The sequence below is a fragment of the Eleutherodactylus coqui genome, chromosome 7 (assembly GCF_035609145.1).
Source record: "Eleutherodactylus coqui strain aEleCoq1 chromosome 7, aEleCoq1.hap1, whole genome shotgun sequence".
NCBI lineage: Eukaryota > Metazoa > Chordata > Amphibia > Anura > Eleutherodactylidae > Eleutherodactylus > Eleutherodactylus coqui.
In genome coordinates this window covers 8888096-8904861 of record NC_089843.1, presented here as the reverse complement: position 1 = coordinate 8904861, position 16766 = coordinate 8888096, and the positions used below count along the sequence as shown (strand labels likewise).

General features: G+C 50.9%; 1 protein-coding gene across 2 annotated transcripts in view; it reads left to right on the top strand.

Annotated features, from left to right (window-relative positions):
- The first annotated feature begins 8800 nt into the window (after positions 1 to 8800).
- The window catches only part of ZNF638 (zinc finger protein 638), a 55714-nt gene continuing 47748 nt past the window's right edge, over positions 8801 to 16766 (top strand). For both annotated transcript variants that reach the window (XM_066572855.1, XM_066572854.1), the window contains exon 1: positions 8801 to 8939. The gene's annotated coding sequence lies outside the window, so the exon portion shown is untranslated. The remainder of the gene's footprint in view (positions 8940 to 16766) is intronic.

The window sequence follows — 16766 nt, the reverse complement described above, 5'->3', positions numbered from 1 at the left end:
AACATTTTTAGTTATTTTTTTAATTTAGTATATTTATTAGAGATGAGTGAGAGTACTCGTTAAGGGAAATTACTCGAGCGAGTATCGCCATTTTCGAGTACATGCCTGCTTGTCCGAAAAGATTCGGGGGCCAGCGGGGGGGGGGGGGGGGGGGGTAATGGGGAGATCTCTCTTCCCCCCAACTCACCGCTCACCCCTGCCACCCGCCAAATCTTTTCGGACAAGCAGGCATGTACTCGAAAATGGCGATACTCGCTCGAGTAATTGTAATTTGCCTTAACGAGTACGCTCGCTCATATCTAATATTTATGCTAAAATAAAGTATGGAAATGGGTTCCTCTATCTATTTTGGACGTTTTGATATATAGTATGTATGGTTTTGGTATACATGGTGCATACGGCAATGGTTTTTGTTGGCGTTATTTTCTTTTTTATGTATATATTGTTTTGTTATTTTGCTTTACTGATGTATGGAATTATGTTTTTCACTATCTATATCCCCCATGACGTCATGTAAGACCTCTGGGGGACATTCTTTTTTTTTTTTATTTGACACTTTCCCACTGTAGCTAGGGCATCCATAGAAGCCCGTTACAGGGGATAACAGCCCCTGCAGTGACAGTAGTCACTGGCAGAGCTGTCCAGGGTCTAATCTGACCCCCAGCTCTGCTGTAGCAGGGAACCCAGGCAGTCACATGACCCCCCCCCCCCCCCCCCCCGGGCTCCCGCTGTGAAAGTTACGGTTTACTTTCACTTTCTAGTACACAGTGCTCATTGAGCACTGTGTACTCGGGGAAGCAGGAAGGGTCCTCCTGCCTTCTTCTTTGGGTTTATCAGCTGTCACTAACAGCTGATAACCCGTTCCTGCCTCCGATTGATTGCAGAGCAGAAAGCTTAAAGCACCACCGTAATTTCACTATCGGCGGTGCTTTAAGCCAAGGACCATGCGCCGTAAATTTACTGTAACTGGTCCTTATTGGGTTAATTGTTCTGGGACATTCCCAATATAAATGAAGTGAATTAGCACCTTCTCATTGGTTACCATAGCCAGGCTCCGTCAGATATGTAGCATAAGTAACAGAATTTGTAGTGTCCCACCTTTCGCTGGTCTGCTTCTCCCAGTTCCATTCACAGATATGTTCACAAGTGAATTAACAGCCATCCGGTCACCGTGGCTTCTTATTGGAGATTCATCCAAACTCGGGAACAAAATCCTTGTGTGCAAGTTTTGCACACAAGGATTTTGTTCCCAAGTTTGGATGAATCCGTCAGATATGGGTGACAGTCTATCGGAATGGGCTCCACTATAGCCTCATATGCACGACTACGTAGACCTGGACGTGTCTGGCACCAAAAGACAAATTCAGATTTCGGGGAGACTAGAACCGGTCTGTCTTTCACGTGGGCTCTACCCACATGACCCTGTGGTTAAGCAAACTGTTGCTAAGCGGTCAAGGCTTTTATTGTGGTCTTTAACACAGCTCACTGAGCCTGGGATGCTGCGGGCACATTTCTTTGCAGAGCTTCTAGCATTTCGGCTTAACATTTTTTTAGTATTTTCCCCCCTAGCGTAATAATCAGGGCATTCTTGTCTGATACATCTACCACCAGTATCCCTTGCTGGTGTAGCTCCACGTTCCTAGCTATAACAGATGGTTCCCAATACCCCACTATAGGTACGGGTAGGTCGTTGCTCACCACCACCTTAATCAATTGTTTAGGCAGACAGCTGAGAACGTCGGAGGACCAGTATTTCTCAAAGTCACATTTGCGGATAGTAGTGACTTTTGACCCGGAATCAATTAGAGCAGACAGGGGCATACCGTCTACATATAACATAACTTCTGGACGGGGGCCTACAAACTTAGAAATGCCTTTTGAGACTTGTGAACCTATTGTTTGCCCTCCTTGGGTACGGTCCTTCTGCCCAGGGGTTGCTTGTTTAAACAGTAACTTGTGGTAATCTCATATCCTGTCGATATAGGTCATGCTTGCGGAGGCAGGACAAGCTTTCGTCACTCAACAAGTTCATCCCTGTCTTCAGCTCCTCCCTATCAGCGGTCTGGGGCTCCGTACCCAGAATAGCAATGGCTGTTTTTTTGAATTGTAAAGATGTACTATCGGGGGTGCTGCACCAACAGCATCTTCAACTGGCTTCTGAGAGTCTCCATTAACGAGCCCTCAATAAAGTGTTCCCCAAGAACTTGGTCGGCACCAGCGGCTTCTTTAGGGCCAGCCTTAATACGGCCTTCATGTCCTCCTATAGGGACAGTGCATACTCCCTTAGAGTCTCCCCAACTCTCTCTCTCTCTTACTAAAGAGACGTTTTTATTTCTGACATAGTGTGTTTGTCAAAGATAGTCTGCAGACTCTCCATTATAACTTATACAGTCTTTTTGTGTTCACGCAGCCATGTTTTGACTTCTCTGGCAGCGGGACCTTCTAGCTCACCCCTGAGAATTTCTACCTTTTGTTGTGTTGACAATGAATACAACCGGAATACTGTTCCCTTTTCCTGCCTAAATTCTCTGAGGGTATGGCGCTTGCCACTGTACTTGGGTAGCCATGGTGCGCCTAGGCAATAGGGCATGGTTAGCAGTGCAAAGCTAGAGGTGCTAGTAGCTACAGGGGCTGATTCTGCATCGCAATGACTGGCGCAGCAACATCTACAGGGTCTTTTGATGACTTGCAGGTTGCCAACAGCTGACATTGATTTTTGTAATTGTAAGGCACAGAAGGAACTATCCTGTTTGTAGGACGCCAAGATTTGGGGGTTGTAACACCTCAAAAGATTTTACTGTAGCACGTATGGCCGGTCGCCTAGTTTTGTCACAGTGACGCCAACACTCTGTCTGGACCCTTTGGGGTGATATGCCGAAGAAATAACAGTCGAATCCAGCAATACTTTAGAAATCTGGGAGATGTAACTTCAGTATTTGAAATACAACTTGATTTACAATACTGTGGATGAGCACTTGGAACAGATACACGCGGCTGCAGTACTAGGCAGGCAATTGCACATGATGAGAAGAAGCAAAAATATTGATTCGATAAAGACCTGACTTCAATGCTCTCTCCTCCTCCTGAACTGGTTTGATTTGACAATTTCCCCACTAGCTGTTTTAGATGGATTGATTTAGTGAAGTGTAGATGACACTGAGGGACAAGTGGCTGAATGGCTAATCCTGGCTTTGAATTCACCAGGTAGCTATGACACAGTTTGATGAAGATGGACCTCAGAAAGGTTCCTCTTCTCTCTGCTGTGGGGTGCCAAGGGAACGAGTTTACACCACGCTCTCAGGCAAACGATGCCCAAGACTCGGCCCAGCACATACTGGCTGCGGTGCTATTGCACGGGAGCTAGTATCGCTGGCTCACAGAGGGTCAGCTGCAGATTTCTCTCACTCCTCCCCCGCTCTTCATGGACTTAAAATAGCGACCGTTCAGTACTGATTGGCTATTTACTCTAAACGATCAGCTCATCATCCAGCGCCATATGCTGCATAAAGGATGAGCAATGAGTTTAACTACGACAGTGCAGTGCAAATAGCAGCCGTTCAGTATTGAACTGCCACTGTGTTAACTGAATGGAGAGGGGCGGGGGGAGCGAGAACTGAAATCTGCTCCTGCCGCCCCGCTGTGAGCCAGCGATACAAGCTCCCGTGCAGGAGCACTTCAGCGAGTATGTGCGGGGACGAGCGTCGGGCATAGTTTGCCCAACATTCATGCTGTCTAATGGGGCTTTAGGCTGGTCTCACTCTGAAAACATGGCGGATTACAGCGGTTTTATACGCATTCAGAGTTCGTAAACGCACCCCATCACTGCAATGGGTGATAAGGGGTGTTTAAAATTGCTGAAATGCACTAAACTAGAGCAGACTGCTCCTCTGAGAAGTCCCATTGACATCAATGGAGGTGGTTTACAGCATTTAGCGCAGCGTTTCAAATGCCGCACTAAATGCTGAAAAACACAGCCTGTGTGATAGCGGCCTTACACAGGATGATTATTTTGTTCAGGGTCCGGCGGGAATCGGGAGTAATAATCGCCCCCTGTAAAGGATACCAAATGTGGCATTTTAATTTTATACTAATATGAGAAAAAGCACCTTAAAAGGGGTTTTTTTTTGTATATTTTTTAAATCCTTTTTTTTTTTTTTACACCATTTCTGTCCCTGTGGGGGACTTTCACCATACCACTGATAATCACTATGATAAGGCATTGCAGGACTTCTGTCCAGCAATGCCTTATCGCTTCTTTCAGCGATCCCAGGCACTGCCATGGCGTGCTTCCTCTGTGAACCCTTCCCATGCCGCGATACTACATTGATCGCGGAAAGGAAGAGGTTAACAGTGGGGGGTTGCATCTCTGCTGCACCCCCGCTGTTGCAGCGGGAGGCCGGCTAGTAACAGCGCGAGATCGCCTATGATCTCGCACTATCCACAGGACGTAAGTTTACGCCCTGTTGCAGGAAGTACCCCACCGCCAGGACATAAACTTACGCTCTGGAGCAGGAAGGGGTTAAAGCCAGTCTCTCAGGGGTTTTAGTAAAAATGCAGCGTTTTATAGCATTTTGGGAGTTTTCAAATGCATTCGACAGTCTTTTTAACGCACCTCATCATTGCAACTGGTAGTGTGGTGCATTAAGGCCACTCTCACACCTGCCACCTTTTACCGCAGCATCCCGAGCGCCATTGATTTCAGTGCCGCATCTCAGACATGCGCTTGAACATGGTGGTGGTGTTCTATTTTTGCGCTTTTTAATGCACCTCATCACCTGTCACAATAGGCTGCATTAAAAAGGGCTGTGAAACACTGACATTTGTTCAAAATCACAGTAAAAATGCGTGACTTTGAACGGCACTTTCTGTATGCCTGCGCGAGCGGCCTGAGAATCACTAAAGTGCACTAAGGTCGGCCTCAGATTACCGCTGTCACTGGGGAATCCGCGGTTGGCGTCCGCACGAAGGATCCGCAGCAAATAGCGCACATTGAAAGGTCTGTAAACTTATTTCCTTCACATTCGAAGATACGAATTACGTTTTCTGTAAGTGGATGGAAAAAAAAAAAAAAAAATCGCATCATGCCGTAGTTTGCTGTGAACGGCCTCTATTGAAGTCAGCGCAAGCCATCCGACCCGCAGCCCGTCCGCAAATCACATTGTAGAGGAGCAGCGTGTGTCAGGGTCAGCACCAGCCACGGAAAAAGTAAAAAAAAAATTATCTACACCGCGCATGACCAACAGCATCTGCTACAAAAGCAGGGGTGTGGGGCCGCCGGGCCAGATACAGCGGACTGGCAGCGTCCGCAGCAAGAGCAGGGCCGCCGGACCAAATACAGCAGACCGACGGCGTCCGCAGCAAGAGCAGGGACACTGGACCAAATACAGCAGCCCGACAGTGTCCGCAGCAAGAGCAGGGGTGCAGGGCCGCCGGACCAAATACAGCAGACCGACAGCATCCGCAGCAAGAGCAGGGACACCGGACCAAATACAGCAGCCCGACAGTGTCCGCAGCAAGAGCAGGGCCACCAGACCAAACACAGCAGCCCGACAGTGTCCGCAGCAAGAGCAGGGCCACCGGACCAAATACAGCAGACCGACAGTGTCCGCAGCAAGAGCAGGGGTGCAGGGCCGCCGGACCAAATACAGCGGACCAACAGCGTCCGCAGCAAGAGCAGGGGTGCAGGGCAGTAAGAGAGGGATGCGGGGCTGCCGGATCAAATACAGCAGACCGACGGCGTCCGCAGCAAGAGCAGGGCCGCCGGACCAAATACAGCGGACCGACAGCATCCGCAGCAAGAGCAGGGCAGTAAGAGAGGGATGCGGGGCTGCCGGATCAAATACAGCGGACCGACAGCGTCCGCAGCAAGAGCAGGGAAGCGTGGCCGCCGGACCAAATACAGCAGCCCGACGGCGTCCGCAGCAAGAGCAGGGCCAGTGGACCAAATACAGCAGACCAACAGTGTCCGCAGCAAGAGCAGGGGTGCAGGGCCGCCGGACCAAATACAGCGGACCGACAGCGTCCGCAGCAAGAGCAGGGGTGCAGGGTAGTAAGAGAGGGATGCTGGGCTGCCGGACCAAATACAGCGGACCGATAGTGTCTGCAGCAAGAGCAGGGATTCGGGGCCGCCAGACCAGATACAGCGGACCAACAGCGTCCGCAGCAGGAAGGTACAGGGCCGCCAGATCAGATACAGCGGACCGACAGCGTCCGCAGCAAGAGCAGGGAAACGGGGCCGCCAGACCAGATACAGCAGACCGACAGCGTACGCAGCAAGAGCAGGGGTGCAGGGCCACCGGACCAGATACAGTGGACTAACAGCATCCGCAGCAAGAGCAGAGGTGCAGGGCAGCCGGACCAAATACAGCAGACCGACGGGTGTCCGCAGCAAGAGCAGGGCCGCCGGACCAAAGACAGCGGACCGACAGCGTCCGCAGCAAGAGCAGGGCAGTAAGAGAGGGATGCGGGGCTGCCGGATCAAATACAGCGGACCGACAGCGTCCGCAGCAAGAGCAGGGAAGCGTGGCCGCAGGACCAAATACAGCAGACCGACGGCGTCCGCAGCAAGAGCAGGGCCAGTGGACCAAATACAGCTGACCGGAGTGTCCGGAGCAAGAGCGGGGGGTGCAGGGCCGCAGACCAAATACAGCGGACCGACAGCGTCCGCAGCAAGAGCAGGGGTGCAGGGCAGTAAGAGAGGGATGCGGGGCCGCCGGACCAGATACAGCGGACCGACAGCGTCTGCAGCAAGAGCAGGGATGCGGGGCCGCCGGACCAGATACAGTGGACCGACAGCGTCCACAGCAGGAGGGTGCAGGGCCGCCGGTTCAGATACAGCGGACCGACAGCGTCCGCAGCAAGAGCAGGGAAACGGGGCCGCGGGACCAAATACAGCTGACCGAAAGTGTCCGGAGCAAGAGCGGGGGGGTGCAGGGCCGCAGACCAAATACAGCGGACCGACAGCGTCCGCAGCAAGAGCAGGGGTGCAGGGCAGTAAGAGGGATGCGGGGCCGTCGGACCAGATACAGCGGACCGACAGCGTCTGCAGCAAGAGCAGGGATGCGGGGCCGCCGGACCAGATACAGCGGACCAACAGCGTCCGCAGCAGGAGGGTGCAGGGCCGCCGGATCAGATACAGCAGACCGACAGCGTCCGCAGCAGGAGGGTGCAGGGCCGCCGGATCAGATACAGCGGACCGACAGCGTCCGCAGCAAGAGCAGGGAAACGGGGCCGCGGGACCAGATACAGCAGACCGACAGCGTCCGCAGCAAGAGCAGGGGTGCAGGTCGCCGGACCAGATACAGCAGATAGAGTCCGCAGCAAAAGTAGGGGGGCAGTGCAGTAAGAGAGGGGTGCGGGGCTGCTGGACCGAATACAGCAGACCGACAGCGTCCGCAGCAAGAGCAGGGGGGTGCAGGGCCGCCGGACCAAATACAGCGGAACGACAGCGTCCGCAGCAAGAGCAGAGGGGTGCAGGGCCGCCGGACCAAATACAGCGGACCGACAGCGTCCGCAGCAAGAGCAGGGGGGGTGCAGGGCCGCCGGACCAAATACAGCGGACCGACAGCGTCCGCAGCAAGAGCAGGGGGGGTGCAGGGCCGCCGGACCAAATACAGCGGACCAACAGCGTTCGCAGCAAGAGCAGGGGTGCAGGGCAGTAAGAGAGAGGTGCAGGGCTGCCAGACCAAATACAGCGGACCGATGGCATCCGCAGCAAGAGCAGGGCCGCCGAACCAAATACAGCAGACTGACAGCGTCCGCAGCAAGAGTAGGGGTGCAGGGCAGCCGGACCAGATACAGCAGATAGACAGCGTCCGCAGCAAGAGTAGGGGTGCGGGGCAGTAAGAGAGGGGTGCGGGGCTGCTGAACCAAATACAGCAGACCGACAGCGTCCGCAGCAAGAGCAGGGGGGTGCAGGGCTGCCAGACCAAATACAACGGCCCAACAGCGTCCGCAGCAAGAGCAGGGGTGCAGGGCAGTGAGAGAGGGATGCTGGGCTGCCGGGTTCAAATACAGCGGACTGACAGCGTCTGCAGTAAGAGAGGGGTGCAGGGCTGCCGGGTTCAAATACAGCGGACTGACAGCGTCTGCAGCAAGAGCAGGGGGGTGCAGGGCCGCCGGACCAGATACAGCAGATAGAAAGCGTCCGCAGTAAGAGGGGTGCGGGGCCGCCAGACCAAATACAGCGGACCGATGGCGTCCGCAGCAAGAGCAGGGGTGCAGGGCAGTAAGAGAGGGGTGCGGGGCCGCCAGACCAAATACAGCGGACCAACAGCGTCCGCAGCAAGAGCAGGGGTGCAGGGCCGCCGGGCCAGATACAGCAGATAGACAGCGTCCGCAGCAAGAGCAGGGGTGCGGGGCCGCCGGGCCAGATACAGCAGATAGACAGCGTCCGCAGCAAGAGCAGGGGTGCAGGGCAGTAAGAGAGGGGTGCGGGGCCGCCGGACCAGATACAGCGGACCAACAGCGTCCGCAGCAAGAGCAGGGGTGCGGGGCCGCCGGACCAGATACAGCAGACCGCCTTCAAAAAAAAGCGCTGCACTAAGCCGCTCGTCTGAGAAGACGCAATGAGACCAAAACCCCCCCTATGAGGGAACAGCTCCGACCCCGCGCCCCGCCGCCTGTAGAGCTCTCCGGCCCCGCCGCCCGTAGAGCCCTCCGACCCCGTCGCCCCGCACAGCCTCTCCGCTCAGCCACCAGCAGTGAGGTAAAAATTGGCGCCAAGAGCTGAGGGGGGGCGGGAGCGGCGTGATGACGTCAGCACGGCACAGCGTCTGCGGGGGCGCGCACGTCGGAAAGACGACGGTTGGTCCGTGAGGAGAAGACGTGCCCGCCTGCGCTCCGGGAGAACTTGTCGGCACCGTCACCGGAGGAGCGCGACCCCGAGCGGCGGAGAGAGACGGAGCGACGGAGACAGCGAGGAGGACATAAGAGGGCAGGTGAGCGGGACGCGGCTGCTAGCGAGGAGCTGCGTGTGTGAAGACGGGAAGATGGCGGCGAGAGTCTCCGTGAGGGGCCGTGTGCCTACGGGGAGGAGTCCTGTCCGCGCGGCCTGCCGCCCCCTCCGGGGCTTAACCCCTGCACTGCTGGAGAGCGGATCGCGGCCTAACTGACTAATTGGGCAGGATTATATTTTTTTAAAATTTTTTTGTAGGGAAGCCTTTTTTAAAAATTATTGCAAAGTTTTATTCCCCGCGGGGGCCGGTGTGTGGGGGCCGGTGGTGGTGGTTGGGGACACATGATCTGAATGGCCGCGTGGCACTTACGCCGCTGTGCGCACTTCTGCGGATCGCGTCACCTGATCACATTTTGCTGTCGTCTAATACAGTGCGACATCTGTGACCGGCCCGCCACAAAGGCTGCTGGTTTTGCCGCGGTTGCTGCGCTGGATACTGCTGCCGGCCGTTGTGGCGCTCCTCGGGGCCCCTGCCGTTGTGGCGCTCCTCGGGGCCCCCGCCGGCGTGGGGTCGGGGCTGGAAGAATCTATTCTGCTCTGACTTCTCCCCGCTTCTGTTTGCGGCCGTCGTTACCAGAGGATTCTGCCCTCCTCTTAGGCAGCTGATTGGTTGATGGTCAGCTGACACACTGATCTGGATTATGGTTTCTCCAGCAGGTTTCGGGGTATTTTGTCGCTTTCCTAATTGTGTGGAAGCAGTATGCGCACACTGACCAGGTCAAACACGAGGTATCAGTCTCATGCTCAAAATGGCTCTTCTGGCAGAGACGTCCAGACAGGCCTTTTTATTGAAAAGGATAACACCTGCCCTTTATGGGCGTTTAACAGATTACATCAGTAACATATATATATTCTTATTCGCTGGGTTATATAGAATCTCCCGCCTCCCTACCCACCCTTACTCACGTCCGCCATAGTATGGACTTTGTCTTCTTTAGCATGCAGACAACCTTAAGGAATTCTGTGTAGTTGACAAATCATTGTTTAAATAGATTGTGTGAGGAGTGGAAGGGGGCCTAGGTAAACACTCAGTATTGAACACAGGATATACACAACACTATGGCCCTTAACTCTTAGAGGCTTCTTGTGTAATTCCTATGTACTTAGCTAACATTACATAATACATCCTTCACCATCCCATTGTTTAGCAAATACCATGATTAGATTGTGTGTCGATCAAACTCCAGAGCTAAAAGTCATTACAACAGCATAATACATTTGGTTTATACAAATCAATAGACATTTTATACTAATTAATTATCATGTCTACTACAATACTATGCTGAGCCTGATTGGCCCTCGCTGCTGCTTAAAATCATCCGAACCTTCGTCTGCCCCAAGAAGCGGTGACCACTGCCCTTTAACCTGTTAGTGTCACTGCGACCACTAGAGGGCTTACCTCCTTCACATGCCCCTCTTACAGTATGGCATCGGGAGCCGCGGCACAAGTGTGACTGGGCCATGCAGCTTAAAGGGGTTGTCTGAGTTCTGCATGTGCCCGCCGGATCCCCCGTTGCCGATACTCTCTGCCCGCTGCGCTCTACCTGCTGATATCGACCCGCTTTAACCTCTCAGATGCCGGGGCCAATATTGGGATAAAAACAAGATGTGAAAAACTCAACACTTCCTCCTGCTTACTGTGAAACCCCTCAGGAACCCGCGGCGCAGGGCTCCTACAGATACAGCAGAGCCAGACGTGGGCCCCTTAACCCACGGCGCAGGGCTACAGATACAGCTAGAGCCAGACGTGGGCATCCTAACCAGCGGTCACAGAGCTGTACGAGGTTCGGGGCGCCCCCACAGGCTGCTCTTTAGTCTAATACCTTCGAGGTCTCTACATGTTCTGCAGCTAGAATGTTCCCCTCGCAGGGGGTTTACCGACGGAGGACCAACACCTCGAAACGTCCACCAGTGTGCTGGAAGCAGGCCCAGGAAAGTAATGTTAGTAGTAGTAAGTACCCCCGCGACTAAGCAGGTGGAGCGCGGCGGCCCGCCCACTGATCTCCAAGTGAGGAGTAGCTGAGATAGAGCAGGTATACGGGGGTATACAGACCATGGAAGCCAACTCTTAGGAGGATCCGTGTTGTCCTCTCATGGCCGACAATATTTCCTATAATTCTTGAGGTTCTGGCAGTAATTGGCTTATTTTGCAGAGTAGGTGCCGGCCGCCGAGAGGCCGTGTAAACCCTGGCAGCATACATATACCCTGGGGGGACCAGTGGGTGGTGCGAGGGGCAGTGTGGTGCCAAGAAGTCTCGATAGGTTCTCTACCGGTCTCCACAGGATTTCCACAGTTGGCCATGCCCACCAGATGTGTCGCCCCCGGAGATTACCGCCTCTGAAGCAGTTTGTGGAGACTTTATGGATTCTTGATGGGACACATGTATTATCTGCAATGATTCAACCAAAGTTACCTCAGCAATGGTGCCAGCTAGAGGGATATTTAGGTCCGACTCCCAACGTTTCCTAAAAGGAGCTTCTTGTGGAGGTTGATTTGCGGTATCGTAGAGGGGGAGATCACACCGGGGTGAAGGGGTGACCACATAATCTCTCAACGGCAGTGGGGGGCAATGGGAAGTACGAGGGATCGAATGAAGCTGTACATCTGGGATAACTCCAGAGGGGTCTTAAAATGAGTGGTTTCTAATAAGTCGGGGGGGGGGGGGATGTTGTGGCATTACATGGTGTAATAAAGTTAGACCTTTTTTTCGCCACCAAAGGTACCCATCACTCTGGGTGCTCAGAGCAAAAGCTTGGCTAGGAATAATAGGCAATAGTGAGGAATAGAAGGACACCAGTGAGGGCTTACTGTAAATTAGGTACAGGTGATGGGTGGGGGGGAGAGCTGCTCTATAAATGGCGGCTATCTGGTTTGTAAAGTTTCTACTGCACAAAAGCTGTGAAACGTAACAAAAACGCTCTGAATTTTGGTATTGGCGTAACCGTGCCGACCCACAGATCATGACATTTATACCACTCTGAATGACCTATGGAATTAAAAAACCTGTGCCAGAAGTGCAGCAGTTAATTTTGTCCCCCAAAAAGTGATCGCCATACGGCCTGTCCCCAAAAATGGTATATCAGAATTACAGCTCATACTGTGAGGGGCAAGCCCTCCCCCGGCTGTCGGGGGAGGAGGAACGTGTCTTGGAAAGCCGCAACTCAATATACATTTTGTTTACATTAAACTTTTAGTGTACAAGAGCGGCAAAAAGACCAACCCTGTGAGCTGCTTACTCATAACGTCAGTGACCGCGGTAGACTTTATTGTGCTATTGAAATATATATATATATATTTTTTGTTCTTTGGTCCGGTTGTTTGGCTGTGCATGTTCAGCCACAAACATGGTGAATCGGGTGCTTCAGAAGGTTTTAGACTGGGCTTCAGCTCTCTAGGACCGACCGTTCTCACATGTACAAATATTTTAGGGGTTGTTTGGGTTATTGGCCAACCCAGCTTGTATAAGACCGACCCCCGTATTAAAATAACACAGGGAAGTATGCTTACCCTTCCATGGCCGCTAGGATGCAGCCCGCTGATTAATGTGTCAGATGATGTCACAAGAAATCTGGATTGCTGCAGCCAATGAGAGGCTATAGCATCATGTTCCTGAACCCATGGCATCCATGATGTGTCTCATAATCAGATATAACCCCTTAATGCCACAGGATGTAAGGTTACGTCATAGCATTGGGGTACTTAACGTGACTGGATGTAATCTTACGTCATGTGAATGGCGCGGGATCAGTAGTGAGCATGCGCCATCTGGCAGCGGGAGCCAGCTGTTACTGATAGCTGGCTTCCAGCAACAACAGGAGTCCACGAGAACAGCGACCCCTGTTGTTAAGCCCCTGCATGTCGCGATCTATGTAGATCGTGGCATGTACAGGATTCACAGAGGGAGGGCACTCCCTCTGATGTCATCAGGCCCCTGTGATGTAATCGCAGGAGGACAATGGGTTGCCATGGCAACAGGATGCCACGTACAGGCGTCCTGTATTGCCATTGCCTATGAGCGATATTACAAGTGATAAGGCGTTGCAGCACATAAGTCCAACAAACAACAACCCTTTTTGCTTATTTTCCCCTAATTGTATGAAAAAGATTAAAAGTTTAAGAAAAACCCCACATATGTGGTATCATCATGTCTGTAACGACCAATACTATAATTTAAGCACACTAATTATCTGACACAGCAAAAAACGTAAAAAAAGATGCGAAATGCTTATTTTATTCGTTTTAGCTCCCAAAAAGCGCAATAAAAGCGATCAAAAAACCCATATATACCCCAAAATGGTGCAAATAAAAAACTACAGCTCGTGACGCAAAAAACAAGCCCTCACAGAGCTCCGTCCATGGAAAAATAAGAAAAAGTTGTGGGACTTTGTATGCAGTGATGTAAAAATAATTATAATTTCCAAATAAGGGGTTTTTATTGTACAAAAGTGGAAAAACCTAAAAAAATTCTGTTTTTGGTATGTCAATTGTACCGACCCTCAAAGTGTATTGTGTCATTGATGCTGCATGATTAACACTGTAATAAAACCTAAACAAATGGCAGAATTGCTGTGATTTCTCGCCGCACTCCTAATTTATTTCGAAACCTTTTTTTTTATTATGCACGCAAAAAGGGTACCAATAAAAACTACAGTTCGCCGTGCGAAAAACAACCCTCATGCGGCTGAGAATATGGAGAAAAGTGTTATGGCTCTTGAAAAGTGGAAATGAAAGTCCCTTAAGCCCAAAATGGGCCGTGTCCTTTTTGTGGCAAACTATAGTTTTTATTGGTACAATTTTTGGGTGCATAATAATTTTATTCTCAAAGTTTTTTACTTTTTTTTTTTTTTTTTAGAGCAGGAAGGGAAAACGCAGGAATGCTGCCATTTAGTTTTTTTGTTCTTTTTTACAGCGTTAATCATGCAGCCTAAATATGACAATACACTTTATCTGCGGGTCAGTAAGATTACAGTGCCAAACATATTTTTAGGTTTTTCCGCTTTTGCACAATAAGGACCCATGTCCACGGGTGGATTTTAATTCTAAAACCTGTGTAGGAGATCTGCACCTCTAGCCGCCTGTAGGAATGCATTAGCATCCGCAAGGCCATTTAAAGCATGCGGATAGAAATCGCAGCATGCTCCATGTTTCAGCGGATCCCCCAGGGAAGGCTTCCTTTGAAGTCAATGGAAGCCGTCTGATTCGCTGCACAGCCACAGCTGTCATTGTGGACGTGCCGCCGGAAAGCAGGAGTTTGTTTTTTTTAATTGCACCATCAGTAGACCCCAATAATAGAATAAATAGGCCCGTGTGAAGCTGGGTCATTCTGCTAGTAAGTTATACATTATATCTACCCCATAATGATGTCAAAAAAGCAAGTGCTTCTACCACTGTGTCCAAGGAGAATAAAGATGTAATCGTTCGTGCTCCCGGAGTGTGACTATAAGGAAGTGGCCCAGCCATTAAGGGGTTAAGCGACAGCTCTTCCATTGCTGGTTGATCTGTGACCAGGCCGGAGTACTCTTGGAAAGGGTTTCATTATAATCTGATGGTATCCTCTCAGATTAGAAGAGCAGTTTGTATAGTGAGTCACATGGGCCAAGTGCTCGGAGCAATCCGGTAACTGTCCAACCTGCAGAATCAACAGAAGGGAAGAGTCAAGTACGTAAATGTTTAGTGGAAGAGTTCTCTGCCTGGCGGGTAGAGGCGACTCCCTGAGCGCGTTAACAAAGTGAATAAAGGTTTAGAGTTTCCAAGCTACAGAAATACGCTGAGATATACTTGCTCTACGCAGAGCCGTGCAGCGCCCCCCAGGGGGATCGCTCAAGGAAATCTTTATAGATACAGTAAAACCTCTTGAAGGCCCAATGTCCATGGGTGGGTTTGATTTGCAGAATCTACGCTGGGCACCCGCACGGAAGGTCCACAAAGCAAGCCGCCCATAGGGAATCATGGGCATTTGCAAATTAATTAAAGCATGCAGATTGGTTTCGCAGACCTTTAGCTCCATTTTGCTGCAGTTCCCGCACAGACGGACAAAAATAGAACATGCACCAATAGAGCGGCTGTCTAAGGGGTCCTATTGAAAACAGTGAGAGCTGATTAGCGTGGTGCCGAAAACGGTAAAAAGCGCCTGTGTGTGTGTGGGGGGTGGGGGGGGGGGGGGCTTAGGCTGAATCTTTATGTGCTGCTGCCGTGTATTATTCATTTGTTTTGTATAATTTTTTTTCCCGAACTAGTGCAGATATGCTATGGGTCTGCAGGTATTTCAGAAAACTGCAAGAAGTAATGTCCTTGGCTATTAAGGTGAATGAAACCACGGCGCTGCCGCTGTAATCATGCTTGTTATACTTGGGCGGTCGGAGCTGCCCTGTGAACTGCCTGCAATCAGTTCATGAAGTTGGGCTGAGCGCCGAAACAGCAGACCTAAATTGTAGAAGCCTGGCCGCTTGAAAAGTTGGGGATGATCTACTTGAAGCTCGTCTACACCGCCGCCGCCACGTTAGCAGGTTCAACTGTAGGCTGCATAAAGCAAACCTGTGTGGAGATGATAGAAAACCGCTGATGTCAGGAGCTTTACATCGGTCAAATGATGTATGGAAGGAGGACACTGGTCAACACTGAAATGGTTACTGACGTAAAAAGGGCCTGATCTGTAGTATCTTGGTGCGCTGAACACGAATATGACCATGAAAAATGTTTATTCTCACTTGTTTTGAAGATATTTCACATAGTTTTTTGTGTTTCAGTAGGACTGTAACAACATGCTTACAGTTACACTTACAGCTTGAGCCAGACAGCAGCCGTGTGCTTACAGGACCTGTGATGATGTCACCATCATGTGATCAGTCACTGCCTCTGAGCTGATTACCACACCTAACCCCAACATAACCAGTACACCATATTACATATTAACAGTGTATATATCATCACTAGTGTGCTAGATAAAGCCCAGTTGGAAAGGCTGAGCATTTAAAATACTTCAGACTTGGTGGGATACAGTTTAAGCCACAGTTACATAAAACTCATAGTTCTTCATTTAGTTACAATACAGAACACTTAATGCCCCGAACGTGCGTTAATACCGTGGACAAAGTTGGCTATATTTGTGGGGAAGTGACATTTGCCAACCAGAAGAAAAGTACCACTTCTCAAGTGAAGACGGCATATTATCTTTACTTCGGAAGCAAGATTGCCGACCAAGACAAACCTTGGGCCTCGCATGTATGCTGTGCTACATGTACAGCACAGCTTTCACAATGGTTGAATGGTAAAAGACCACCCATGCTGTTTGCAGTCAGTCCCCATGGGTGTGGATGACTGTTACTTCTGCTTGGTTCCCCCTCCTTCTAGTGGGATTACAAAGTAAAAGCAGTCAAAAATACTCTACCCCAACATTCCGTCTGCATTGAGACCACTCCCATGGACTATACAAAATACATGTGTTTCTTATGTTAGCGAGATAGCCGAGCAGGGGAATTGCACTACTTGTGGAATGAATGGACTCTCAAAGAAAATGTAGGAGTTGGAGAGAAGAATATCCAGCACCCAGCTCTGGTCGAGGCTCACAAAATCCTACTACCACCCCTTCACATCAAACTAGGCTTGATGAAGAGCTTCATGAAAGACATAGACCAGACTTCGCCAGCTTTCCGACACTTTCATGAAAAATTCCCTCGACTCAGCAAGGCAAAGATTAAAGAGGGAGTTTTTGTGGGTCCTCAGATTCGAGAGCTCTTCAGAGATGACCGATTCAACAGCTTGCTGCAAGGTGATGCGAAATAAGCATTGGATGCTTTTCACCTAGTGTCT